This window comes from Tursiops truncatus, chromosome 6, assembly GCF_011762595.2.
Source record: "Tursiops truncatus isolate mTurTru1 chromosome 6, mTurTru1.mat.Y, whole genome shotgun sequence".
NCBI classification, from domain to species: Eukaryota; Metazoa; Chordata; class Mammalia; order Artiodactyla; family Delphinidae; genus Tursiops; species Tursiops truncatus.
Genome location: NC_047039.1, coordinates 7,865,269 through 7,892,426, shown reverse-complemented (window position 1 = coordinate 7,892,426; position 27,158 = coordinate 7,865,269). Strand labels below are relative to the sequence as shown.

The 27,158-nt window shown below is 47.2% G+C and overlaps 1 protein-coding gene across 1 annotated transcript in view; it reads right to left on the bottom strand.

Moving 5' to 3' along the window:
* The window catches only part of CTSB (cathepsin B), a 30,014-nt gene extending 12,617 nt beyond the window's left edge, over positions 1-17,397 (bottom strand). Inside the window, exon 1 of the mRNA XM_019932381.3 lies at positions 17,249-17,397. The gene's annotated coding sequence lies outside the window, so the exon portion shown is untranslated. The remainder of the gene's footprint in view (positions 1-17,248) is intronic.
* Positions 17,398-27,158: the final 9,761 nt, after the last annotated feature.

Sequence of the window (27,158 nt, the reverse complement as noted above, 5' to 3'; positions counted from 1 at the left end):
CCCTCTTTTGAACAAACACTTCCCTTTTCTCAATTCTGTGGCGGTTCTTCTCCCCTTAAAAACCAGAGAGAAAGAACAGAAAGTCCTTACTGTGAGGGAAGAGGGCCCCAAACAGGATTAGGACACCTGCAAGTCACCAGATCCCCATCAGGGTGTGGACAGGAGGAAGGGCGGCTGTGGGCAGATGTGACTTGCAGCCCTCAGTCAGCTTACTTCCTGGGAAGACCTTGGGATCCATTACACCCCCTGACCCTTTTCCAAGCTACTCTCTGGCTTTAAAAAAGGGGCTCTCGGGCTTCCCTGGTGGCACAGTGGTCGAGAGCCCGCCTGCCGATGCAGGGGACACGGCTTCGTGCCCCAGTCCGGGAGGATCCCACATGCCGTGGAGCGGCGGGGCCCGTGAGCCATGGCCGCTGAGCCTGCGTGTCCAGAGCCTGTGCTCCGCAACGGGAGAGGCCACAACAGTGAGAGCAAAAAAAAAAAAGGGGGGGGGGGGAAGCTCTGTCACTTCTTTCCACTCCAAATCCTTAGAGCACTTGACTGTTTATATGAAAGCACATTCCGCTCGAGCTCCGCAGAATGTTGTCCTGGGCAAACTAGGGCCTGCGTCCAGGTGACGCTGTGAGCCTCCCCTAAGAACAGAGCTGCTCCCCACACCACGCTGAATCCAGTCCTGGGACCACCATGGGCCTTGGGGCTCAGGAAGGAGGGAAATGAACACAGGCATCCTGACATCCCAGGGACACACAGCCAAGCTTTTTTTTTTTTACATCTCTATTAGAGTATAATTGCTTTACAATAGTGTGCTAGTTTCTGCTTTATAACAAAGTGAATCACTTATACATACATATATGTTCCCATATCTCTTCCCTCTTGCGTCTCCCTCCCTCTCACCCTCCCTATCCCACCCCTCTAGGTGCTCACAAAGCACAGAGCTGATCTCCCTCTGCTATGCGGCTGCTTCCCACTAGCTATCTACCTTACGTTTGGTAGTGTATATATGTCCATGCCTCTCTCTCGCTTTGTCACAGCTTACCCTTCCCCCTCCCCATATCCTCAAGTCCATTCTCTAGTAGGTCTGTGTCTTTATTCCTGTCTCACACCTAGGTTCTTCGTGACATTTTTTTTCTTAAATTCCATATATATGTGTGGGCATACAGTATTTATCTTTCTTTTTCTGATTTACTTCATTCTGTATGACAGATTCTAGGTCTATCTACCTCATTACAAATAACTCAATTTCGTTTCTTTTTATGCCTGAGTAATATTTCATTGTATATATGTGCCACATCTTCTTTATCCATTCATCCAACGATGAACACTTAGATTGTTTCCATCTCTGTGCTACCGTAAGTAGAGCTGCAATAAACATTTTGATACATGACAATTTTTGAATTATGGTTTTCTCAGGGTATATGCCCAGTAGTGGCATTGCTGGGTCATATGGTAGTTCTATTTGTAGTTTTTTAAGGAACCTCCATACTGTTCTCCATAGTGGCTGTACCAATTCACATTCCCACCAGCAGTGCAAGAGGGTTCCCTTCTCTCCCCACCCTCTCCAGCGTTTATTGTGTCTAGATTTTTTGATGATGGCCATTCTGACTGGTGTGAGATGATATCTCATTGTAGTTTTGATTTGCATTTCTCTGATGATTAAGGATGTTGAGCATTCTTTCATGTGTTTGTTGGCAGTCTGTATATCTTCTCTGGAGAAATGTCTGTTTAGGTCCTCTGCCCATTTTTGGAGTGGGTTGATTGGTTTTTTGTTATTGAGCTGCATGAGCTGCTTATACATTTTGGAGGTTAATCCTTTGTCAGTTGCTTCATTTGCAAATATTTTCTCCCATTCTGAGGGTTGTCTTTTGGTCTTGTTTATGGTTTCCTTTGCTGTGCAAAAGCTGTGAAGTTTCATTAGGTCCCATTTGTTTATTTTTGGTTTTATTTCTATTTTTCTAGGAGGTGGGTCAAAAAGGATCTTGCTGTGATTTATGTCATAGAGTGTTCTGCCTATGTTTTCCTCTAAGGGTTTGATGGTTTCTGGCCTTACATTTAGGGCTTTAATCTATTTTGCGCTTATTTTTGTGTATGGTGTTAGGGAGTGATCTAATCTCATACTTTCACATGTACCTGTCCAGTTTACCCAGCACCAATTATTGAAAACGCTGTCCTTTCTCCACTGTACATTCCTGCATCCTTTATCAAAGATAAAGTGACCATATGTGCGAGGGTTTATCTCTGGGCTTTCTATCCTGTTCCACTGATCTTTCTGTTTTTGTGCCAGTACCATACTGTCTTCATTACTGTAGCTTTGTAGTGTAGTCTGAAGTCAGAGAGCATGATTCCTCCAGCTCCGTTTTTCGTTCTCAAGATTGCTTTCGCTATTCGGGGTCTTTTGTGTTTCCATACAAATTGTGAAATTTTTTGTTCTAGTTCTGCGAAAAATGCCAGTGGTAGTTTGATAGGGATTGCATTGAAGCTGTAGATTGCTTTGGGTAGTAGAGTCATTTTCACAATGTTGATTCTTCCAATCCAAGAACCTGTATATCTCTCCATCTATTTGTATCATCTTTAATTTCTTTCATCAGTTTCTTATAATTTTCTGCATACATGTCTTTTGTCTCCTTAGGTAGATTTATTCCTAAATATTTTATTCTTATTGTTGCAATGGTAAATAGGAGTGTTTTCTTGATTTTACTTTCAGATTTTTCATCATTATTGTATAAGAATGCCAGACATTTCTGTGCATTAATTTTGCAACCTGCTACTTTACCAAATTCATTGATTAGCTCTAGTAGTTTTCTGGTAGCATCTTTAGGATTCTCTATATATATTATCATGTCATCTGCAGACAGTGACAGCTTTATTTCTTTTCCGATTTGGATTCCTTTTATTTCCTTGTCTTCTCTGATTGCTGTGGCTAAAACTTCCAAAACTATGTTGAATAAGAATGGTGAGGGAGGGGAAGATGGCAGAAGAGTAAGACGCGGAGACCACCTTCCTTCCCACAGATACACCAGAAATACATCTACATGGGGAACAACTCCTACAGAACACCTACTGAGCGCTGGCAGAAGACCTCAGACCTCCCAAAAGGCAAGAAGCTCCCCATGTACCTGGGTAGGGCAAAAGAAAAAGTAAAAAACAGAGACAAAAGAATAGGGACAGGACCTGCACCAGTGGGAGGGAGCTGTTAAGGAGGAAAGGTTTCCACACACTAGGAAGCTCCTTCACAGGCGTAGACTGCGGGTAGCGGAGGGGGGGAGCTTCGGAGCCGTGGAGGAGAGCGCAGCAACAGGGGTGCGGAGGGCAACGCGGGGAGATTCCCACACAGAGGATCTGTGCCGACCGGCACTCACCAGGCCGAGAGGCTTGTCTGCTCACCCACCGTGGCAGGCGGGGCTGCAAGCTGAGGCTCGGCTTCGGACGGCAGGGAGAGGACTGCGGTTGGCGGCGTGAACACAGCCTGAAGGGGCTAGTGCACCACGGCTAGCCGGAACGGAGTCCGGGAAAACGTCTGGAGCTGCCGAAGAGGCAAGAGACTTTTTCTTCCCTCTTTGTTTCCTGGTGCGTGAGGAGAGGGGATTAAGAGCGCCGCTTAAAGGAGCGCCACAGACGGGTGCGAGCCGCGGCTAAAAGCGCGGACCCCAGAGACGGGCAGGAGACGCTAAGGCTGCTGCAGCCGCCACCAAGAAATCTGTGTGCGAGCACAGGTCACTCTCCACACCTCCCCTCCCGGGAGCCTGTGCAGCCCGCCACTGCCAGGGTCCCGGGATGCAGAGACAACTTCCCAGGGAGAACGCACAGCGCGCCTCAGGCTGGTGTAACGTCACTCCGGCCTCTGCCACCACAGGCTCACCCAGCAACCGTACCCCTCCTTGCCCCAGGCCTGAGTGAGCCAGAGGCCCCGAATCAGCGGCTCCTTTAAACCCGCCCTGTCTGAGCGAAGAACAGACGCCCTCTGGCGACCTACACACAGAGGCGGGGCCAAATCCAAAGCTGAGCCCCTGGGAGCTGTGAGAACAAAGAAGAGGAAGGGAAATCTCTCCCAGCAGCCTCAGAAGCAGCGGATTAAAGCTCCACAATCAACTTGAAGTACCCTTCAACTATGGAATACATGAATAGACAACGAATCATCCCAAATTAAGGAGGTGGACTCTGAGAGGAAGATTTATGATTTTTTGCCCTTTTCTTCTTTTTGTGAGTGTGTATGTGTATGCTTCTGTGTGAGATTTTGTCTGTATAGCTTTGCTTCCACCATTTGCTAGGGTTCTACCCGTCCGTTTTTTGTTTTTAATTTTTTCCTTAATAACTATTCATTTATTTTAATAACTTTATATTTTATTTAATTTTACTTTATCTTCTTCCTTTTTTCTTTCCTTCCTTAACTCCTTCCTTCTTTCCTTCCTCCCTCCGTCCCTCCCTCCCTCCTTTCCTTCCTTCCTCCTTCCTTTCCTTCCTTTCTTCCTTCTTTCCTTTCTTCCTTCCTTCCTTTTTTTCTTTCTACTTCTACTAATTCTGTTTTCCTACTTTTTCTCCCTCTTATTCTGAGCCATGTGGATGAAAGTCTCTTGGTGCAGCAGCCAGGAGTCAGTGCTGTGCCTCTGAGGTGGGAGAGCCAACTTCAGGACACTGGTCCACAAGAGACCTCCCAGCTCCACATAATATCAAATGGCAAAAATCTCCCACAGATATCCATCTCAACACCAGCACCCAGCTTCACTCAACGACCAGCAAGCTACAGTGCTGGACACCCTATGCCAAACAACTAGCAAAACAGGAACACAACCGCACATGTTAGCAGAGAGCCTGCCTAAAATCGTAATAAGTCCACAGACACCCCCAAACACACCACCATATGTGGACCTGCCCACCAGAAAGACAAGATCCAGCCTCATCCACCAGAACACAGGCACTAGTCCCATCCACCAGGAAGCCTACACAACCCACTGAACCAACCTTAGCCACTGGGGACAGACACCAAAAACAACGGGAACGACGAACCTGCAGCCTGCAAAAAGGAGACCCCAAACACAGTAAGATAAGCAAAATGAGAAGACAGAAAAACACACAACAGATGAAGGAGCAAGATAAAAACCCACCAGACCTAACAAATGAAGAGGAAATAACGCAGTCTACCTGAAAAAGAATTCAGAATAATGATAGTAAAGATGATCCAAAATCTTGGAAATAGACAAAATGCAAGAAACATTTAACAAGGACCTAGAACTAAAGATGAAACAAGCAACGATGAACAACACAGTAAATGAAATTAAAAATACTCTACATGGGATCAATAGCAGAATAACTGAGGCAGAAGAACGGATAAGTGACATGGAAGACAAAATAGTGGAAATAACTACTGCAGAGCAGAATAAAGAAAAAAGAATGAAAAGAACTGAGGACAGTCTCAGAGACCTCTGGGACAACATTAAACGCACCAACATTCGAATTATAGGGGTTCCAAAAAAGAAGAGAAAAAGAAAGAGACTGAGAAAATATCTGGCGAGATTATAGTGCAAAACTTCCCTAATATGGGAAAGGAAATAGTTAATCAAGTCCAGGAAGGACAGAGAGTCCCATACAGGATAAATCCAAGAAGAAATACGCCAAGACACATATTAATCAAACTGTCAAAAATTAAATACAAAGAAAACATATTAAAAGCAGCAAGGGAAAAACAACAAATAACACACAAGGGAATCCCCATAAGGTTAACAGCTGATCTTTCAGCAGAAACTCTGCAAGCCACAAGGAACTGGCAGGACATATTGAAAGTGATGAAGGACAAAAACCTGCAACCAAGATTACCCTACCCAACAAGGATCTCATTCAGATTAGATGGAGAAATTAAAACCTTTACAGACAAGCAAAAGCTGAGAGAGATCAGCACTGCCAAACCAGCTTTACAACAAATGCTAAAGGAACTTCTCTAGGCAAGAAACACAAGAGAAGGAAAAGACCTATAATAACGAACCCAAAACAATTTACAAAATGGGAATAGGAACATACATATCGATAATTACCTTAAATGTAAATGGACTAAATGCTCCCACCAAAAGACACAGATTGGCTGAATGGATACAAAAACAAGACCCATATATATGCTGTCTACAAGAGACCCACTTCAGACCCAGAGACACATACAGACTGAAAGTAAGGGGATGGAAAAAGATATTCCATGCAAATGGAAACCAAAAGAAAGCTGGAGTAGCAATTCTCATATCAGACACAATGGACTTTAAAATAAAAACTATTAGAAGAGACAAAGAAGGACACTACATAATGATCAAGGGATCGAGCCAAGAAGAAGACATAACAATTGTAAATATTTATGCCCCCAACATAGGAGCACCTGAATACATAAGGCAAATACTAACAGCCTAAAAAACGGAGATTGACAGTAACACATTCATAGTAGGGGACTTTAACACCCCACTTTCACCAATGGACAGATCACTCAAACAGAAACTAAATAAGGAAACACAACCTTTATATGATACATTACACAAGATAGACTTAATTGATATTTTTAGGACATTCCACCCAAAAACAACAAAATACACATTTCACTCAAGTGCTCAAGGAACATTCTCCAGGATAAATATCTTGGGTCACAAATCAAGCCTTCGTAAATTTAAGAAAATTGAAATTGTATCAAGTATCTTTTGCGACCACAACGCTATGAGACTAGATATCAATTACAGGAAAAGATCTATAGAAAACACAAACACATGGAAGTTAAACAATACACTACATGATAACAAAGTGATCACTAAAGAAATCAAAGAGGAAATAAAAAAAATACCTAGAAACAAATGACAAAGGAGACAGGACGACCCAAAACCGATGGAATGCAGCAAAAGCAGTTCTAAGAGGGAAGTTTATAGCAAAACAATCCCACCTTAAGAAACAGGAAACATTTCGAATAACAACCTAAACTTGCAACTAAAGCAAGTAGAGAAAGAAAAACAAAAAACCCCCAAGAGTAGCAGAAGGAAAAAATAAATAAAAATCAGATCAGAAATAAATGAAAAACAAATGAAGGAAATGATAGCAAAGATCAATAAAACTAAAAGCTGACTATTTAAGAAGATAAACAAAATAAACCATTAGCCAGAATCATCAAGAAAAAAAGGGAGAAGACTCAAATCAACAGAATTTGAAATGAAAAAGCAGAAGTGAAAACGGACACTGCAGAAAAACAAAAGATCATGAAAGATTACTACAAGCAACTCTATACCAATAAAATGGACAAAGTGGAAGAAATAGACAAATTCTTAGAAATGCACAAACTGCCAACACTGAATCAAGAAGAAATAGAAAATATGAACAGACCAATCACAAGCACTGAAACTGAAACTGTGATTAAAAATCTTCCAACAAACAAAAGCCCAGCACGAGAGTGCTTCAAAGGCGAATTCTATAAAACATTCAGAGAAGACCTAACACCTATCCTTCTCAAACTCTTCCAAAATATAGCAGAGGGAGAAAGAGGCCCAAACTCATTCTACGAGGCCACTATCACCTTGATACCACAACCAGACAAGGATGTCACAAAGAAAGAAAACTACAGGCCACTATCACTGATGAACGCAGATGCAAAAGTCCTCAGCAAAATACTAGCAAACAGAATCCAACAGCACATTAAAAGGATCATACACCATGACCAAGTGGGGTTTATTCCAGGAATGCAAGGATTCTTCAATACACGCAAATCAATCAACGTGATACACCGTATTAACAAACTGAAGGAGGAAAACCATATGATCATCTCAACAGAGGCACAGAAAGCTTTCGACAAAATTCAACACCCACTTATGATAAAAACCCTGCAGAAAGTAGGCACAGAGGGAACTTTCCTCAACATAATAAAGGCCATATATGACAAACCCACAGCCAACATCGTCCTCAACGGTGAAAACCTCAAAGCATTTCCACCAAGATCAGGAACAAGACAACTTTGCCCACTCTCACCACGCTTATTCAGCATAGTTTTTGGAAGTTTTAGCCACAGCAATCAGAGAAAAAAGGAAATAAAAGGAATCCAAATCGGGAAAGAACAAGTAAAGCTGTCACTTTCTGCAGATGACATGATACTATACATAGAGAACCCTAAAGATGCTACCAGAAAACCACTAGAGCTAATCAATGAATTTGGTAAAGTAGCAGGATACAAAATTAATGCACAGAAACCTCTGGCATTCCTATACACTAATGACAAAAAATCTGACGGTGAAATCAAGGAAACAAAAAGGATAAGATATCTAGGAATAAACCTACCTGAGGAGACAAAAGACCTGTATGCAGAAAATTATAAGACACTGATGAAAGAAATTAAAGATGATACAAACAGATGAAGAGATATACCATGTTCTTGGATTGGAAGAATCAACATGGTGAAAATGACTCTACTACCCAAAGCAATCTACAGCTTCAATGCGATCCCTATCAAACTACCACTGGCATTTTTCGCAGAACCAGAACAAAAAATTTCACAATTTGTATGGAAACACAAAAGACCCCGAACAGCCAAAGCAATCTTGAGAACGAAAAACGGAGCAGGAGGAATCAGGCTCCCTGACTTCAGACTATACTACAAAGCTACCGTAATCACGACAGTATGGTACTGGCACAAAAACAGAAAGACAGATCAAAGGAACAGGATAGAAAGCCCAGACATAAACCCACGCACATATGGTCACCTTACTTTTAATAAAGGAGGCAGGAATGTACAGGGGAGAAAGGACAGCCTCTTCAGTAAGTGGTGCTGGGAAAACTGGACAGGTACGTGTAAAAGTATGAGATTACATCACTCCCTAACACCATACACAAAAATAAGCGCAAAATGGATTAAAGGCCTAAACGTAAGGCCAGAAACCATCAAACTCTTAGAGGAAAACATAGGCAGGACACTCTATGACATAAATCACAGCAGGATCCTTTTTGACCCACCTCCTAGAGAAATGGAAATATAAACAATAATAAGCAAATGGGACCGAATGAAACTTCAAAGCTTTTGCACAGCAAAGGAAACCGTAACCAAGACCAAAAGACAACCCTCAGAATGGGAGAAAATATTTGCAAATGAAGCAACTGACAAAGGATTACCCTCCAAAATGTATAAGCAGCTCATGCAGCTCAATAACAAAAAACCAATCAACCCACTCCAAAAATGGGCAGAGGACCTAAATAGACATTTCTCCAAAGAAGATATACAGACTGCCAACAAACACATGAAAGAATGCTCAACATCCTTAATCATTAGAGAAATGCAAATCAAAACTACAATGAGATATCATCTCACACCAGTCAGAATGGCCATCATCAAAAAATCTAGACACAATAAACGCTGGAGAGGGTGGGGAGAGAAGGGAACCCTCTTGCACTGCTGGTGGGAATGTAAATTGATACAGCCACCGTGGAGAACGGTATGGAGGTTCCTTTAAAAACTACAAATAGAACTACCGTATGACCCAGCAATGCCACTACTGGGCATATACCCCGAGAAAACCGTAATTCGAAAAGAGTCATGTGCCAAAATGTTCACTGCAGCTCTATTTACAATAGCCCGGAGATGGAAACAACCTAAGTGTCCATCATCGGATGAATGGACAAAGAAGATGTGGCACATATATACAATGGAATATTACTCAGGCATAAAAAGAAACGAAACTGAGCTGTTTGTAATGAGCTGGATAGACCTAGAGTCTGTCATACAGAGTGAAGTAAGTCAGAAAGAGAAAGACAAATACCGTATGCTAACACATATATATGGAATTTCAGGGGGAAAAAAAGGTCATGAAGAACCTAGCGGTAAGACAGGAATAAAGACACAGACCTCCTAGAGAATGGACTTGATGTGGGGAGGGGGAAGGGTAAGCTGTGACAAAGTGAGAGAGAGGCATGGACACATACACACTACCAAACGTAAGGTAGATAGCTAGTGGGAAGCAGCCGCATAGCACACGGAGATCAGCTCGGTACTTGGTGACCGCCTCGAGGGGTGGGATAGGGAGGGTGGGAGGGAGGGAGACGCAAGCGGGAAGAGATATGGGAACATATATATATATATATAAATATATATATATAACTGATTCATTTTGTTGTGAAGCAGAAACTAACACACCATTGTAAAGCAATTATACTGCAATAAAGATGTAAAAAAAATGCCATATAAAAAAAAAGATTGGTGGGAGTGGGCAACCTTGTCTTGTTCCTGATCTTAGTGCAAATGGTTTCATTTTTTCACCATTGTGGACGATATTGGCTGTGGGTTTGTTATATATGTCCTTTTTTAATGTTGAATAAAGTTCCCCCTATGCCTACTTCTGCAGGGCTTTTATCATAAATGGGTGTTGAATTTTGTCCAAAGCTTTCTCTGCATGTTTTGAGATAATCATACGGCAAGCTTGATTTTTAAAACAGCCTTCTTACACAGTTAAGAATCCTCTGTAGACTGGTTTCTAAATCTGATCTAAGGAGACAGGACATGTACCTGAAATTTCCAAATCAGCCAGCTGCAATCTTCTGACTAATCCAGAAGAAGATGGATGCATGTCCAGCCACAGTCTTTCATCAGGTCCTCTGCTCTCCCTTACCCACTGCTGCCGCTTAAATACTGCTGACCCCTTTCACTGTTGGCTCTAAAGAACTGAGTGCCTTCATTTTGCCAATAGCCACAAATTAAGGTTGTTTCTTACATGTCAGCAAAGTGGCTCTAGGCGGGGGGAAGGTGGAAGGGCTGGAGGGTTGTGAAGGTTCAGTGGGACCTTGCTACAGCTTGTGTTTCTCTTCCACAAAGGCTGCTCTTGCCCCTTGCTGTCACCGCGGCACTGGCTCCGGGAGCCTGGGCCATTTCAGCGCACCCACACAGAAGCAGGCAGGCCTGCGCTTCCCCTCCATGTCAGCCGCCCACTTACACCTCCATGTTGGAGCGGTACAAGCGACCCGACCTCAGATGTGCTCTGATCGACCCGAAGGACACCCAGGACCTCTCCTTGAGTCCGAAGCACAGCCTTGACGTGGTCTTTCTGTTTTACGTCTTGGTTCCTAATGGAAACATGTGAAGCTGCTTTCTGGCTTATAATCTTTAAATCAAAACCAAAACCAAACAAAAACAGCTGCCAGTCTTCATCCTCACAGCTTTAAGGAGACAGATGGCCAGGCATCGCTGGCTCTCCAGCCCCTACAGCCCGGCTCCCCGCAGCTAAATGCGCCCAAGCAAGCGCTGTGTGGCCCAGAAAAGGCACCCAGCGCGTCACTGCAGGCTCCAGGAGCTGCGAGAAGGCCCCACCTGCCTCCGGCACCTGAACCCTTTCGGACACTCACAGGGACTCCCCTGCTCCCCGTCTGCCGGTTGTCTGCCTGAAATAAGTGACTGATTCCCACCAGGCTCAGCAGGGAGGCCTCCTCGAGCTGCTCTCCCATGGTGCCTGGAAACCGCGCGGCTACACTGCCCACAAATGGGACACTGCTTAAGGTCATCCACAGCAGCTCATAACCTGCACACTTAGAAAGTTACTCTCCTAGGCCTAAAACCATGGATCCCCCAAGAAGGCCCTCAGCGGTCAAAACATTTTGTAGTTTTGAGAAACATGACCATTTGGGCAAAGTTCTGGAGGCTTTTGCTTGCTGGATTGCTCCCCGACGCTGACCCTGACTTAGTGTGATGCTGAAGAGGTGCTTCATCCCTGTGTCTCAGCTTCTAAAACGGGCGTGCTGCCTGGATCCTGAAGGACCTTGGGGCTACTTCATGAAAGTTTTCAGAAATCCCTGGAGATTCCAATGAGATGAGTGTGCCATGCCTCTCCAGCCTGCGCGAACACAGCAGCTCCCTAATTCAATCCCAGGCTGGAGTGCATCTCCCTGCTGGCTGGGCACTGCTGGGGGGGATTGGCAGACACAAGAACAAGCAACAGAAAGGCCTCGCCTCTCCGGCTTGGTCTGGGTTTCCTCCCCTGGGGCCCTGGGAAGATACATTCCCCTCACCAGGCTGCTGGGAGATGGAAGGAGACATCTTCCCTGCAGCCTGGCTGGGTGTGGACAGCCCTACTGCCACCAGAAAACAATCCCTCACGCACCAGCGCCAGCAGCGCGAACATACAGCTCCCTGTGCACAGGCCAGTTAACGCCTGCCATCGCAGGGTAATTCTTTCTATTCTCGGCTGTATCCCAGTGTGGAAGAAAAATCAGGATCCCCCTACTCAGATGATGGTTTATCCTGCTATCTTGACCACCAGAACAAAGTACCCCCCAAATACCTGCAGGGCTAAGTATTTGGAGAAGGGGGGGCTGATGGCTCCCAGCTGATGTGTGACAAGGCCTGTACCCTGGAGCAGCTGAACCCCTTGGGCAGCATCGCCTTCCCAGGTCTTGCGCAAGCCCAGAGGCCATGTGACTGGTTTGTTCCAGTGAGCACATCCTGCCCCAGTCCAGGTCAGCAGGTCAGGGGGTCACGGAGAAGCTCAGCCCCGCTGGGTCTCTCGGCAGAGTAGCTGGTTTCACACTGCTCTATACTGGATCAGTTCACTATCTAGATGGTATCTGTCCCATCCTCCTTGCCGCATCCGTGCTGGTAACTCTAGGTTATCTTGATGACCAGACTAAGTGAGTGATTTGCCCCGTAGAGACAGGTAATACAGTCAAGACTGCAGGCACCATCCTTCCCAGCACCCAGCATTCATAAGATGGTAGTGATGGAAAAGGGCCTCTGGTCTTGATTAAGGTTTTTGTTTCCCAGGTGAGGGGAACTGAAGCTTAAGAAAAGACCCAAAGCAAGCTCTGGATGGTGTACCTGGGTAGGGACAGAACTGCCAAGAGATCGAATTGTAGAGATTCCTCCACAATTATCTGCGTGACACCTGTCATGTCACAAACTTGCAGATGCCTCAGTTTTCTCACCTGTGAAGTGGAAGAGTCAGACTTCCAGTACCCAAAACCCACACGCATCCTCAAAGTTAAAAAATCAGAAAATATTATCTAATTGCAGACAAGTCCAGATACCTAGGTTAGGATCAAAAGAAGCCTTCTTAAGTTCTAGCTGTGGACAAACACATTAAAACCCACAAACTATCACTGATCAACAACAAAAATAGAAAAACCTCATCAATGATTTCCTAGAGCAAAGAATTAAATTTGACTTCCCAGTCATGCAAATCAAAACAAGGACAGCATTTCAAACGCACCAGACTGGCAGAAATTAAAGTCCGATAATGTCTGGTGTTGGTAAATATGAGAGACAAAAGCCCTCAAGGCCACTGGGAATATACGCTGGTAAAACCTCATTGGACAGCACTGTCAGTATCTAGAAAAATGGAAGGTGCACACACCTTAGGACCCAGCAACTTACTGACTTCTGCTTCTGCCCTAGAGGAACTCTTGCAAGTGTCTGACAGACACAAGGATACTGCAGTGCTGAGAACAGTGAAAAAGCAAAACTAACTGTCCCTCGGGAAATAAATACACCGTGCATTTAAGATGAATGAACTGGACCTGCTATGTATTAACCTAAATCAATCTCACAGACACAAGTGGAAAAAGGACACATGCAGTATAATTAAAGTATGTTAATTTCAATAACATTATTCACAAATTGATACAAAGTATTAAAAGAACAAGGAGAAAAAAAAACCCAACCAGGCAGGAGAATCATAAAGAGAAGAGCAGATAAGAGTTACAAGGTCCCTCAGACACCAGTAACAGATTTGCAGAGTGAAGAAGCTGGAAGCTGCTGTCTGCCCACCCGGGCCATGACCAGCAGGGAAGGCACTGACTCTAAGACCACACCCACACCCACACCCACACCCACACCCACACCCACACCCACGGACCATAACCAGCAGGGAAGGCACTGACTCTAAGACCACACACACCCACACCCACACCCACACCGGGACCATAACCAGCAGGGAAGGCACTGACTCTAAGACCACACACACACACACACACACACACACACGGACCATAACCAGCAGGGAAGGCACTGACTCTAAGACCACACACACCCACACCCACACCCACACCGGGACCATAACCAGCAGGGAAGGCACTGACTCTAAGACCACACACACACACACACACACACACACACACATACCGGGACCATAACCAGCAGGGAAGGCACTGACTCTAAGACCACACACACACACACACACACACGCCCACCGGGACCATAACCAGCAGGGAAGGCACTGACTCTAAGACCACACACACACACACACACACACAGACACACCGGGACCATAACCAGCAGGGAAGGCACTGACTCTAAGACCACACACACACACACACACACACACACACACACACGCCCACCGGGGCCATGACCAGCAGGGAAGACACTGACTCTAAGACCCCACACACACACACACACACACACACACACACGCCCACCGGGACCATAACCAGCAGGGAAGGCACTGACTCTAAGACCACACACACACCGGGACCATAACCAGCAGGGAAGGCACTGACTCTAAGACCACACACACACACACACACACACACACACATACCGGGACCATAACCAGCAGGGAAGGCACTGACTCTAAGACCACACACACACACACACACACACACACACACACCGGGACCATAACCAGCAGGGAAGGCACTGACTCTAAGCCCGCCCACACACACACACACACACACACACACACACACGCCCACCGGGGCCATGACCAGCAGGGAAGACACTGACTCTAAGACCACACACACACACACACACACACACACACACACACGCCCACCGGGACCATAACCAGCAGGGAAGGCACTGACTCTAAGCCCGCCCACACACACACACACACACACACACGCCCACCGGGGCCATGACCAGCAGGGAAGACACTGACTCTAAGACCACACACACACACACACACACCTCTGAGATAAGAAGCTGTGGGTGCTGCAAAAAGCAGGTGGGGATGAGGCCTGCGCTTTAAAACGGGACTGAAGTCTAAATGTTTAATGGTGTTTGATCCCTAGATCCCCCTCCTACCCAAACTAGGTTGGGATGTGAACATACCAGGCATGGAGGGACTCGGGAGTCATCTCCCAGGCACCCTTGCTTAGGCAGCTCTGGAGTGTGCGCTGAGCGTGAACCAAAAAGATGAAGACACGGGACGAGGGGTGGAATGCCGACAGCCTCCCAAAACCCAGTGAGTCCAACACACACCTGTGTGTGCTTCAACTAGATTCGTCAATTTACCGTCAATCCTGACCACCTCTACACGTGAGGCTGAACCATATCCAAGTGCCTGACTGCAATCCTCCTTGATGTACAAAAACTACCATTTCATATAGTTCAGCCTCACGTATTTCCAACGCTTTCCTTATGCTAAACTGCCCAAAACAGGCGGCAGACACTGTGGGTCCTCACCCTGAAACGTTTCAGTTCTTCTCTCCCGAGCACAGGGATATTCAATACAACTCCATCTCATCACCACATTTAAGAAAACCACCCAAGAGACATCCCAAGGCTCACCTGAAAGCACTCTTCCTTCACTTCCCAATCCAGCTGCCAATGGTAACACAAGGTATCTTAGCCCTAAAATATATACCACGTCCTACTCCAACTCCCAGGGCCGGCAGCTGGGGAAAGAAAGAGCCCATCTACAAGGAGGGCCGCAGCTCAGGCTGCTGAATCGGCAGCACACAGGCAGGTGCTTCCTGGAGCTAAAGGGCTTCCACACTCACGGCCTGGCCAGTTCAGAAACAGGCTGTCCAGACCCAGCAGCAGGGGAGCTCAAGTGGAGCCAGGGCTGTGTCTGGCGCAAGTCGCCTTCCCCTGGGCCTGGGACGCCCCCAGATAAGGGATCTGCACCCTTCCACTTGGCTGCACCCCAGCTCTGGGACAAAAATGCCCCCAAAGGTTTGAGTGAATCCATTCTCCAGGGTGCCTTCAGCTCGTTGGGAAAGCCACACAGGTTGGGAGCAGCACAGCCCCTTTCTCTATGAAGCTCAAAGGCGCTAAGTCACCATCCCCAGTGCCAACAAGAAACAATCCTCCAGGAAGTTAAGGATGTTACGAAAGAAAAGGAAAGTAGTCTTTACCAAAGCAGACGCCCTGCTAAGGCTCTTCCTCATACCACCCTGCATCTATAGATTCAATTAGATGAACGCACCTCAGCTGCATTCGCCTGTAGTGAGGCACCTGAGGGTCAGTTTTTCCAAAGGTAACCAAAGGTTCTAGGCCTCCCTTTGAACCCCTCCTCCCCACACTGGGTACGAGTCTCTCCTGGGTCAGAGGGAGGGAATGTGGAGCCTGAGCTACTGTCCTTCTCCCCGTGCCAGCCTACTGGCTTCCTCAGTGCCGGGGGAAGGGGTTGACCGAGGCCCACGAAGAAGACAAATCCAATTCACATCTACCTGGACAGCCGGCGGACCCCCAAACTCGGATCACCCCACAACGCTCCCTCTCCGAGGCCTCCACGGTCATCAGCTGAGGGACAGGCGATGCCCCCGGGGCTCTGCCCTGCCTTCGCCTCTCCCGCAGCACCCTGGGCCCAGACCGGCTCCCTTCCTTAGCAAACCAGGGGTGGGCCCAGCCTCTCCCTCCCCCCACACTCCCGGGGCTGGCACCCCGGGTCCTACAGCCTCCTGTCCCCCCCTCTGCTTAGTTTCTCCTCCCATCTGTGGATTTAACTCTTTCTGTGGTTCCCACCTTCCTCCACCCAGTTCCAGGTTCCTGTTTTCCAATTTCTGTCTTCTGGGGAGTCCCCGGACTTGGGTGTGATTGTGTGCAAGAAACTGCCCGGGCAAACCCTTTAGAAAAAGAATACACCTAAAACTGATGCAGGTAAATATTATCATCCCAGCAATTTACCGAGGAAACTGAGGCCCATTAGCTCAAAAGGGGCTGGGGAGCCGAGCTGCCGCCGAAGTCAGCGGGGCCCGGGCCAAGCTCTTCCTCGCAGGCTCCTCCCTCGGATCCCACCGCCCGGCCCTCCCCGGCCCTTAAGACGGCGGACCGTGGGGTCTGGATGACCCGGCCTGGGGTCAGAACACGACTCGGGGACTGGGGGCTGCGGGGGGGGGAACACGAGCCTCCCAGCCGGAGTGGGAATGGGGGAGGAGCACCGGCTACCCGCGCTGGGATTCATTTTTGCTTTTCTCACCACAACGACGTCCGGGAGGACGCCGTGCCGCCCCGGCTCGCCCGGCTGCGACTGCCCGAGGGTCCCCCTTTCCGCCGGCCAGGGACGCCGGTCTCCCCATCCCCCCGACCCGCCCGCACGCACTCACTCACCGCGCTCCGCTGCTGCCGCAGAGGGCCTGGGCCTGCAGCCTGAGACCGCCTTGGCCGGCGCTGGTGATGGTGCCGGTGCCTGAGCAGCAGCTGTAGCTCCTCAGGGTCGCCCCCGCGCTAAGTAGAGCGCCCGGCCCCGCCCCGCGCTCGACTGACTCCTCACGTGACCGCCGGCGCCCCGCCCCGCCCCGCCCCGCGCCCGGCTGACTCACCACGTGACCGCCGGCGCCCCGCCGCCGCGCCCGCCCGGCTCCCGGGCCTCCAGCCGCCTGGGCAGAGGGGTTCTGAGCGCCGCCGGCTTCCACCCTGCGCGCTGGGACCGATGCGGAGCGGAAGGGGGCTGGAGGCGGCCCTCGGGGCCTCACCCCGCCTGGAGAGATTCCCCGGGGCCCACCCGGCCGAGACGCAGCGCATCAAAGCCAAAGCCCGAATTCCTACTTAAGGGAGGGGACAGCTGTTTCTTATTTCGTTGATCCAGAAACAACTGCCAGAGATGGGGTTATCGAGACAGCAGGCTTCCCAGAAGAGCCTTAAAAGGCTGTTAGCTTTACTATTCTGAGACTGTGCCTATCAGATCGTCCAGCTATGTAAGAAAAAAAAAAGGTAGTAGTTAATTACCACTGAGTACTAATTTCAGGAGCTGCATCAGGATTTCTATAGAGAAGCACCTGAGAGGCAAAAATCTGTTTGGAAGAGTGGTTGCCAGGAGGCCGGTCCTGAAGAGGTCGTACACAGCAAGCACACTGTTGTACCTTAAGTTTACTTGGGGGTGGGGGTCCCTATGGAGGCTGATGGAGGGGCTCAAGTCCCACTTGGTTCCATGATTCCCCGGATGTTTTTTTAAAATAAATTTATTTATTTATTTACTTTGGGGCTGTGTTGGGTCTTCGTTGCTGCGCGCGGGCTTTCTCTGCTTGCTGCGAGCGGGGGCTACTCTTCATTGCAGTGTGAGGGTTTCTCATTGCGGTGGCTTCTCATGTTGTGGAGCACGGGCTCTAGGCGCGTGGGCTTCATTAGTTGTGGCACGCGGGCTCAGTAGTTGTGCCTCACGGGCTCTAGAGCGCAGGCTCAGTAGTTGTGGCGCACGGGCTTAGCTGCTCCGTGGCATGTGGGATCTTCCCGGACCAGGGCTAGAACCTGTGTCCACTACATTGGCAGGTGGATTCTTAACCACTGCGCCACCAGGGAAGTCCCCTGGATGTTTCTAACACGCATGACAATCTTGCGAGGTTGGTATGATCCCAGTATTATTCAACGGGCTCAGAAAAGTCTGGTATTTTATCCTGGTGCTCCTGTAGTAAGAAAGCTGTAGATCTGGCCAACTCCAGGAGGCCCTGGATGTCTGCTGTATCCTGCAGATGCCTGGCCATGAGCTGTGACACAGTCCCTGTGCATGCCAGGGCCCTTCAGAGAGTCTCCGGACACGTGGTCGCACCTGTTTGGTCCCAGTTAGGGGTAAGAGTGGAAGGAAAAAAGACTCAGTCCACACATGGTTGCTGCATCCTCAAGTGTGTGGAATATCCAAGGAACTTACAACAGCAGTTGTAAGCAGGGGATCAAGAGACTCCAGCCTTGGACTCCAGACTGCAAGTCAGTGTTTTGCCAAGTCACCTTCATATGACATCAGTCATTCTTGAATTCCATAATAGTGCTCGGAAGAGGCACAAAGTAGGAGGACAAGCCCATGATCATGATAAATCTCTCTCCCTCTCTCTTCTTTATAGCATGACAAGAGGAGTGCCAAGTGCTTTTCATGCATTCTCTCAATTTTACGGGATTTTGGATGGGTGCCATTATAGAGATAGAAATCCCTTTTGAAATAGAGCAAAAGAAAACTAAACAGGTACTACTAGAGTAGAATTGAACCATTCCTGGGAGATCCAGGAGTGCTTCGTGGAGGAAGCAACATGCCACAGGATCTATGTTACTTCCCTCTTTGCTCTCACTGGTTCTTAAGCTCCAAGAGGACCAGGATTTTGCCTGTGTTGTTCCCTCTGCGTCCCCAGCACATAGTAGCGTGCTTGGCACCTAGTAGAGAACGAACACTTGTTCACTGAGTGAATTCATAAATGAATGAAATGGACTTTGAAGGTTAATAGAATTTTGGCTTAACTTGCCAGGTTTGGGACCAGGGAATAGCTCTCAGAATGTACAGAAGGGCCTTGGCCTGTATGTGCAGAAGATGTTTGCCTGTTGAGCTTCTGGAAAAGAGGCCTAGGTATACAACCAAAAGAGATAAAAACATATCCTCACAAAAACTTGGATTCAGATGTTCATTGCAGCATTATTCACAATAAACAAAGGGTAGAACCCAGTGCCCATCCACTGATAAATTGATACACAATACGCCATATGCCCATATAACAGAATGGTACTCATTTATAAAAAGGAATGAAATATTGGTACATACTACGGCATGGATAAGCCTTGAAAACATTTATGCTAAGTGAAAGAAGCCAGTCACAAAGACCACATATTATATGATCCCATTTATATGAAATGTCCAGAAGAGGCAAATCTACAGAGATTGAAAGTAGATTAGTGATTGTCTCAGGCTGGGGGGGGCAGACAGGGAGATGGGAGATTTGGGAGGTGCTAGCTAAAAGGTATGGGACTTCTTGAGTAATAAAAGTGCTCTAAAATTGATTGTGGTGATGGATATATATGTACCCTATGACCATAGTAAAAAAAAAAACATTGAATTGTACACTTTTAAATGAGTAAATATTTTGGTATGTCAGTTATATCTCAATAAAACTATTACAAAAAAATTTAAAAAGAGGGTTGATTAAGGAAGTACTGGAAAAGGCTAAAGTAGAAACAACCCTCCCCCCCCCACTTTTTCTGGCTGTCCTTTAAAAAGTCCCTTTCCTGAAGAAATATCTGATCTGTTTCTCTCTCTTCTGTAAACACTTGTAAATTCATTTTCCACTGACCTCTTTCTGCCAGCTTCTAAATCCAGAGGAGTTAGGCTGGTGGTGGAGAGATTTTTAATGGATGGTTTGTCGATATTTACTGGGCTCTTTAGTAGCTGACAGTGGAGTCTGACGGTTTGGGCATCAGCTAGTTCTTCCTCCCAGGTGTTAACCCAACAGAGTGACAACTGATAAGAGCGAATCCTCTCTCTACCTTCTTTTTTTTAATATTTATTTATTTATTTGGTTGTGTGGGATCTTAGTTGCAGCAGGCGGGCTCCTTAGTTGTGGCTCACCAGCTCCTTAGTTGCAGCATGCATGTGGGATCTAGTTCCATGACTGCGGATAGAACCCAGGCCCCTTGCATTGGGAGCGCAGAGTCTTAGCCACTGGACAACCAGGGAAGTCCCACAGATAAGACCTTTTGAAGGTCTCCTTGGGCCCCTAATTCTTACTTTAGGCCTTTTATGAGCCTGAGAGCGTGATCTCCTGAGACCTCTAGCAGGTGGAAGGAAGGAAGTATTTGAAGGAGGATCTCTTTCCCCCATTATGCCCTGCCCCCAGTTCACTCAAGCCTACAGGGCCAGAAGCACTGGATTCTACCATGAACCAGAATCTTCTGAGCTTCCTGGAGGGCTCTGACCAATGGGAAGAGTTGACAATAGTCTCCTGCACAGAGATCTTGTTCCCTGAAAGCTGGGTTCACCTCTTGGTGGATGTTGAGCCAACAGACACAACCAAGTCAAAGATCACAAAGAGAAGGATGTATTATTACTTGCAGCAAGGAAGGAGAACACTGGGGATCTTTCCCAAAGCAGTGTCTCCCCAAACAGCAAAACTGGGGAAGGTTTAAGCTAAGGGTACATACATATTAATGAAGGGGCTTGAGCAGAGGACCATTAGCACAGAATTGGGGCTAAGCTGACTGAAGTCGGGAGGGTCAACGTCATCATTCTGTCCTCCACCTGGGTAGGGACCTTTTTCCCGCAGAACTCTAAGATATATTGGTGGGACTTCCCTGGTCGGGGAACTAAGATCCCACATGCCATTCAGCCACAAGAGATAAATTTTTTAAAAGGGTATATTATTATGTATACCCCTTGAGGAGAAACTAGGACTCTGCTTTATCACTGCACTATTCGACTGCCTTTTCTCTGTTCCTGCGTTCCTTTGTTCCCTTAAAATCATTAATTACTGAGACCTACTCAAGGGCAAGCATTGTGGCCAGGCTTAGATCACAAAAGGGCATAGGCCAAAATGGGTTCTCTTGTACCAAGAAAACCATTCCTGGCTCCCTTTCTCCAGGACCCCCTACCCTATCTGCTTACAATCTCCCTTATCAACACTCTTTTTTCCCACTGGTCCTAGCCAGGGTAGGAAAAAAAAAAAAAAAAAAAACAGAGCCAGAATAACCTGGGTTTGATTTCTAGTTCCAAAGTTTCTTCACTTTTCCCAGCCTCTAAACAGGTTGTTATGAGGGGATAATTTAAGTTAGATTCTGTGTAGTGCACCAACCACAGTGCCCATGAAACCGAGCAGGACACTATGGGGCCTTCCTGGTGACAAACTCCCGCCATGTTCCCCACCTCTTGTTTGTAAAAAAACCTTTAACTTCCTAGGTCTTCCTCAAGTTCCAAACAGCAGATTTAATCAGAGAAATTTAAAAATGCAGAAACAAAGGAAAACAGTGAAACAAGACAAAATAATAATAGTTTAGCCATAAAACAGAGTCAAGGACCTTTAGTTCCTCCTCAAGGACTATAGATAATATCCTGAACCATATCCTTGAGTTGTTTTGCAGAGACAAAACCCCCCCATCAGGTGGAAGATGCTAACTACATTCGGACCACCAGCAGCACTTAGACGCCAGACCGGCTGGAGCCAGAAAACTGATAATTGAGATCACCTTGTTACCGCCTCACCAACTAATTACAAGGATGTCCATGAGTTGATCATGTACCCCAGACCCTCCCTCTCACTTTGTCTTTAAAAACCCTTCCCTAAAAGCCAGTGGGGAGTCCAGGTCTTTTGAGCGTGAGCTGTCCATTCCCCTTGCTTGGCCCTGCAATAAATGCTGTACTTTCCTTCACCACAACCCGGTGTCAATATATTGGCTTTGCTGCACATCTAGGTGAGCGGAACCAAGTTTGGTTTGGTAACACCCACAAATACACTCTTCAAGTTTACAAAGCTCCTCCCACTTTCTAATGGCCAGAGCAAGATATATAGAAAGTTCTGGTCTTAAAACATGGACGATACCAAATGTTGGCAAGGATTTGAAGCAATGGGGGTTCTTTTCTTTTTTTAATTAAAAGTAGAGCGAGAGAGGAAGCAAGCTCTCTGGAGTCTCTTCTGATAAGGGCACTCTCAGGACCTCAGCTAAACCTAGCTAATTCCCAAAGACCCCATCTCCAAATACCATCTCACTGGGGGTTAGGGCTTCAACATGTGAAATCTGGGGGGACACGATTCAGTCCGTGGCAGGGAGTTAATACATGTAAGGCACCAAGCGCCCAGCACAGGAAACACACTCCAGATCAAGAGTGCTGACCACACATGTGAGCATGTTTGTACTCATATAGCTCTTTACAGTTTGCAAAGCAGTCTCACCCTCATAATCTTTCCCACTTGGAGCCTCTTAGCCGCCCTCTGAGGTAGGCTTCTTCCAGATGAGAAAACCCAGGAGAGGCTGGGCCATTTGCCAAAGTCACGTGCCCTTAAGTCTCCTGACTCAGCCCATGTGTTTCCTGTCTCTTCTTCTCAGGTCACTGGCACCATCTTTAGCAAAATGTGTCCCCTTGGGCCCACTCCAAGGCTGCCTAGGAGCTCGCAAAGGGGTCTGAATTACAGAGAATTGACGAGTCTGCTTTGGGTCCCATACTTGGGGGCCTCCTGGAATGTGTCAGACTTGTTTCTGTCCTAGGTACTAAGTTTCCCCTAGAGACAGATCTGTTGACTTAGCTCTCTGTGAAAAAGCAGCTCCATGCCGTCAGCAGTGAATGCAGAACATACAATCAGCAAAGTCATCAGGAAGAGTGACAATAGGGAAGTACCCCAATTCGGAGTTCTCCATCATTTGGGGCTCAAATGGGAGAAAAGTTTTATTACCGTACACCAGCAGAAATCGTTTCTGAGTATGAGATTCTTTTTGCTAAGGGAAGGTAAAGAGTAAACTGTTCCCATTTAAATGCATAGTCATTGCTCCGGCTCATTTTAGAGACCAGTGAGGTCATCATGGACGGATGGTGTAATTTCTCTATCGATTTCAGAAGGCTTGTTTGCTATAGATGGCCAATAAGTACTTTTCAAAGATCAACTAATCTTCAGAGAAGATCTTTTATTTCTCATGAATTCTTCTTTTGCTTGAGGATGTCTTTAGATTTTAGAAGTCCATGGTGAGGAGACTTCCCTGGTGGTCCAGTGGTTAAGACTCCATGCTCCCACTGCAGGGGGCACGGGTTCGATCCCTGGTCAGGGAGCTAAGATCCCACATGCTGCCCAGCACAGCCAAAAAAATTCAAAAAAAAAAAGAAAAGAAAGAAAAGAAATGCATGGTGAGATATGAAATCCTTTGTTTTCTCCAGATGTCTGCCTGTGTGAGCTCCCATCCTCATCTATTTAGTCCATTTATGTTGGGTTCTGTGGAGGTGAGAAAACCTCCTCTAATTGGCATTGGTCTGTGACTGGATGAATAAAGTATCTTCTGATTGTTAGTCATCTAATTTGCGTGTGTGTGAAGGGAAGTAGTGGATTAGTCATCAGGGAGTAGGTGGGGGAAGTTGGTGAATTTGCAACAAGAGCTGAGAAGGGAAGAAGCCCAGAATGTGAGTTTTGCAACCCACAAACCTCATGCCAGATTCAGGCTCTGCCACTCACTCACTGTGCGAACTGGGACAGGTTAACTGATGTCCATGAGCCTCGATTTCTTCTGCGACATAATCAGAGTGGTTATAAGGGTGAAAGGGAGTGTCCCAGGTACATTCGTCTGCTCAGCCTACTGCAACAGAGAACCACAGACTCAGGGGCTTCAACAACAGAAGTTTGTGTTCTCACAGTTCTGGAGGCTGGAGGTCTGAGATCAAGGCGTCAGCAGGGTTGGTTTCTTCTGAGGCCTCCATCCTGGACTTGCAGAGGGCCGCCGTCTCTCTCAGCCCTGTGGTGGTCCCTCTTCTGTGCTTGAGCACCACTGGTGTCTCTCTGTGTTCCAATTTCACCTTCTTATAAGTACACAGGTCAGGTTGGATTAGGGCCCATCCTCAAGGCCTGGCTTCATTTTAAGTTAATCACGTGTTTAAGGGCTCTATCTCCAAACACAGTCACATTCAGAAGTACTGGGGAGGGCTTCCCTGGTGGTGCAGTGGTTGAGAGTCCACCTGCCGATGCAGGGGACACGGGTTCGAGCCCTGGTCTGGGAGGATCCCACATGCCATGGAGCAACTGGGCCCGTGAGCCACAACTGCTGAGCCTGCGCGTCTGGAGCCTGTGCTCCGCAACGGGAGAGGCCACAACAGAGAAAGGCCCGCGCACCGCAATGAAGAGTGGCCCCCGCTCACTGCAACTAGAAAAAGCCCTCACACAGAAACGAAGATCCAACACAGCCAAAAATAAATAAATTTAAAAAAAAAAAAGCACTGGGGATTAGGGCTTCAACATATGAATATTGGGCGGCAGGGGGAACACACGATTCAGCCCATAACACCAGGGAAAGCTTCTAGCCAAGTAGTGGCCTCCACAGATCCTCATTATTATGAGACCCTGCCATTTCTTCCCCCAGCCTCTTTCTCCCTGCTCCTAAATCTGGAATGTTTTTGTGCTTTTGATAATTATGCAGGGGGTGACAGTAGTATTTTTCACAGAGCTTAATAGTAAAAACTAATTAATGGCAAGAAGAGAGGAAATGTGAAAAGCGTGCTCAGCATTGCTTTACAGTCTACCCTCAGGGACTTCCCTTGGGCTAGTCTTACTAGTAGAGAAATTGTCGCTGGTTCTGAATATGTGGAAAATGTGTTACTCCCAGGTCAAAAACATGCTGGTGGTTACAAACGACCTCTTGTGCCCTTTGTGATGGGGTGTTTGCTGCATAAATGAAGAAAGGGTGTTTAGAGGATATTTCTACATCCACATTAGTGGAGCCTTTTTGGTGAGGTCTCTCTTAGTAGCATTTTTTTTTTTTTTTGGCCACATTGCATGGCATGTGGGATCCCCAACCAGGGATCGAACCCATGCCCCCTGCAGTGGAAGCGTGGACTCCTAACCGTTGGACCACCAGGGAAGTCCAGTAGCATTATTATTTATTTTTGTTGTCCTTGAAAAAGTCTAAGTAATCTTAAAATTGAAAGGCACCTCAACGTGACTGAGGGCCTTGTACGTGCCAGGTACTGTCCTGGATGTTGGGAATACAGAGAGGGTCTCGACAGGCTCTCTGTTCTCCCGGAGGTCAACTGTTTACAATAGCCCATACATCCACTGCCAAAGGTTACAAGGCAGTAGTACTTTCTATAGGTAACTTGAACCCTGGCTGGTGGTCACTAGCCTTGTGCCGGAACAGCGAGGGTGCTAGGATGCTTGCTACCTCGCCAGGTCTCCCTGACATCTGAATACGGAGTTAGATCTCTGTCCTACTTGCCCCGCCCCCCCAGGTTCAAGTGTCACTTTCTGCCCAGGTGAGGCCGCCACATCCTTTGATTTGGGCCAAATGGCCTCGATTCCATCAGCTCATGCTCTTGGGATTCGGTTCCCAGACCTGACCTCATCCTGGTCGGGTTTCTTACCATTTACCACTATCTCCCTGAAAGCATGGCCTCCAGTATGGACCCCACCCAGAACAGTGCAGTGCCTGGGGTGGGATGGGGGACAGCCCTCCCCACCAAGACCCAAGGGCCATTTTCTCCACAAGCAGTGCGCTCATGGATGGTTTCTCTAAAGGCAAGAGTCTTTTTTCTCAAATTCCTAATGTCCAGACTCTTCATTAAATCACTTGACTTTCTCCCTTCTCTGCATTAGGGCTGGGTTAGGGCTACACAATCAAGTCACCTGTCTCTCATCCCCTTTATTGTGATGAATGATAATGTTCATTTATTTATAGTAATGTTGACCAGCTATGGTGTAACAAAGGCCTTGCCTTAAATATTTTATGGATTTCTAAAAGCCTGACCTGTGGTTTGAGCTGCAAAGAGGATGACAGGTATGCCTCTGTCTTTCCAGAACACTCCCAGGTCGCTGTGAGCCCAAGGACAGGCCAGCCTCTTCTGCTCAACGGCAGTCCTTGAAGCAAATTCTTATCTCTGGGTTCCAGGGGAAAGGGACTTTGGAATTCGCCAAGACAGATTTTAAAATATATGTTATACATACATAACAAGTAAACATAAATGATAATAGTAAGGAATTCCCTGGCAGTCCAGTGGTTAGGACTCCGCATTTTCACTACCAAGGGCCTGGGTTCAATCCCTGATCAGAGAACTAAGATCCTGCCAGCAGCGAGACAGGGCCAAAAGAAAGATCATAAGAGTCTACGTGCACTTTCAGTGCACAATGTCATTCAGTCTTTACGTCGACCCTGTAAGATCTTTTAACAGATTAGGAAACTGAGGCAGAACAGTGAGGTAACCTGGCCAAGGACCCAGAGCCAGTCAGCACTAAAGCCGGGACACGGAATCTGCTCATTGGCTGCGATTCAGCAAATCAGTCGGGAGCAGTAACCAGCGCCGCCAAGGGCCCTCCCAGAGCCAGGTGCCGGGGGAAGGTGGCGGGCAGAAAGCAGGGGGGCCCCAGAGCGCAGCCCAACCGGCTGGTGGCATTTTACTGGGGAGCCAGATGAACTGTACTTCAACACACACAAATACACACGTGTAAACACACACCGCAAACACACACATCACACACCACACACACACCACACACACACACACACACACACACACACACACACACACACACGTCCGTGTCCGGCAAAGGAGGGGGAGAAAGAGAGCAGGACGGGGGTTCTGACTGAGAGA